The sequence below is a fragment of the Poecilia formosa genome, unplaced genomic scaffold (genome assembly GCF_000485575.1).
Source record: "Poecilia formosa unplaced genomic scaffold, Poecilia_formosa-5.1.2 Scaffold592, whole genome shotgun sequence".
Taxonomy (NCBI): Eukaryota; Metazoa; Chordata; class Actinopteri; order Cyprinodontiformes; family Poeciliidae; genus Poecilia; species Poecilia formosa.
This window is the reverse complement of record NW_006800531.1, coordinates 9,492-12,088: the sequence shown is the minus strand read 5'-3', so window position 1 is coordinate 12,088 and position 2,597 is coordinate 9,492. Positions and strand designations below refer to the sequence as shown.

At 39.2% G+C, this 2,597-nt stretch overlaps 1 protein-coding gene across 1 annotated transcript in view; it reads left to right on the top strand.

Moving 5' to 3' along the window:
- Positions 1-2,597, top strand: part of LOC103129926 (protocadherin alpha-8-like) — a 16,597-nt gene that overhangs the window by 12,753 nt on the left and 1,247 nt on the right. The window lies entirely within an intron of this gene.

Here is a 2,597-nt window from a genome sequence, read left to right as displayed (position 1 = left end):
TGAGGTAAGACTAATTTGAAGTCTGAAATAATGATGGCATGCGGTAATTCGCTTTTTTGTAGATATTTAATAGCAAAAAAATTGCTTATTTTTATCACATTTTTTTATGTTTTTAGAAGAGATCATTTGCAATTTGAATTTTGTTGTTTTCAGTAGATGTATTAGGTTTTGTCTTTGTCTAAGATGCAGTGGATATATTTCTTTTGGGATTTTTGTTTTATAGTGACATTTTAAGATCTTATGGTCCTATGTGATTTAAATGTTTTCTTTCTCTCACACTCCTGATTCAATTTATTGCATTACCAAAGCATGCCTTCAATTGCTGCACAAGCTTGTTGATCACACTTTCATTTAAATCTGATATGCAGCAGCAGTGTAACACCAAACACATGCTGGACATTGGACACTGGGGAGCAGGGTTGGGGACCTGTGCTTCAAATATATCAATCTCATTTCCTGTCCATGGTCCTGCTTTGATGTGAAGCTTTTACAAAACACCAGTTCAAAGCAAACACTTCACTTCGAGTTAGTGATGATTTTGTGAGGATAAGTTACTTTGGTTGCTTTTTGTTTTAGTTTTTTAAGGATTGTTTTAGACTGAAGTTGTTTAAAATTGAAAGAACTTTGAGTTGAAAATAATTGTGTCAATTTTGGGGGAACCGTGTCGTTTGCAGATGGAGATCTCTGATTATTCGATATTGTTTGTATCATTTCTCTGTTCTCATCAGACATTGTGTCTATTGATTGACTCACTAGGTGTCAGTGTTACATTAGGCAACAATTTAGCCTTCAATCCCAACAGGCTCTGCCCATTGCAAGTTCTTTTTTTTCCTATTTGGACAAAGACTGGTAATGATTTAGAAGTGAACCGCACGTTCTCCATGCTACTATCAATCTCGGAATCTTATCTTGGAAATACTGGATTTGTTTTACGCAAAGGGAATTTGTGGACGGACATTTTTATGATTATGCCAACAGATAGAAAGGATAAAACGGCACAATGATACATTGGTCTCGTGCTCTGTCTTTGTTGCTGTTTTTCGGGAATACGGGGCTGATTTTAGCACAGATTAAATACTCCACATCAGAGGGGGTTAAAGTGGGAGCTGTGATCGGAAATGTGGCCAAGGACTTAGGCCTCGATGTCAGCACGCTGGCGAGTAGGCGTTTTCGCATTGTGTCCGGAGCTCACAGCGCGCTGTTTGAGGTAAACCCGAACAACGGGATTTTATATGCTCACCAGAATATTGACCGCGAGCAGCTGTGTGACAGAAATATTGCATGTCTTGCTGATCTAAAAATTGTTGTTGAAAATCCACTTGAGGTCCACTATGTCACCGTCGAAATAATAGATGCGAACGACCATGCACCGACTTTTGCAGAAAAAGAAAAGATAATAGAAATAGCGGAATTGACAGCTCCAGGAACCCGATTCCAATTACCAGGAGCCCACGATCCAGATGTGGGAATAAATTCAATCCAGCGCTATAAACTGAGCCAAAATGACAATTTCCATTTGGAAATTCGAGACAGAGGGGAGGATAAAATCCCCTTCCTAGTTTTACAGAGGCAACTCGATAGAGAGCAGAAAACAAACCACAGCTTAATCTTAACTGCTATGGATGGAGGGGCACCGTCACAATCCGCACAACTCAACGTTACGGTGAAGGTTCTTGATATAAATGACCACAGACCTATTTTTTCAAAAGAGGTTTATTCTGCTGTTTTGCAAGAAAATGCAGCAATAGATACGGTTGTAATAAAAGTCGAAGCGACTGATCTAGACGAGGGACCTAACGCTGACATAGAGTATGCCTTTGGAACTGATATTAATTCTGACTTGCTAAAACTATTTAGTTTAAATACAAATTCTGGAGAAATTCGGGTCAGCGGATTAATTGATTATGAGACGGCAAATGTTTACAAATTAGACGTGCAAGCTTCTGACAAAGGTCAGCCACCAATGACCACTGATTGTAGGGTGATAATCAAGATTCAGGATGTTAACGACAATAAACCAGAAATAGAGATTACATCTTTATCCAGTCTGGTCCCGGAGGATTCAAAGCACGGGACCGTGGTTGCTCTGGTCAGTTTTACTGACAGGGATTCGGGTCCTAATGGAAAAGTCCTTTGTCGTCTGACAGATAAAGTGCCTTTTGAATTAAAACCATCATATAAAGAAAATATGTACTCATTAGTCACAAAGGCCAATTTGGACAGAGAAACGCTATCATATTATGATATCTCAATAACAGCTACTGATTGCGGTGAGCCATCTCTCTCCACTGTAAAAACTTTAATCATTCAGGTGTCGGATGTAAATGACAACACCCCTGTGTTTTTACAAAACCCTCTTGAATTGTACTTAAGAGAAAATAATGCTCCCGGTGAATCTATATTTTCTGTAAGCGCCCTGGATAATGACTTGAACGAAAATGCTGTCCTGTCCTATCGGTTGCTCAAAAGTGAAGAGGGTCACAGGGAAATAACATCCTTTTTGAACATACATACTGAGACCGGGCAAATATCAGCAATGAAAAGTTTCGACTTCGAAACTCTGAAAACTTTCCAGTTCCAAGTTGTCGCCGCTGATT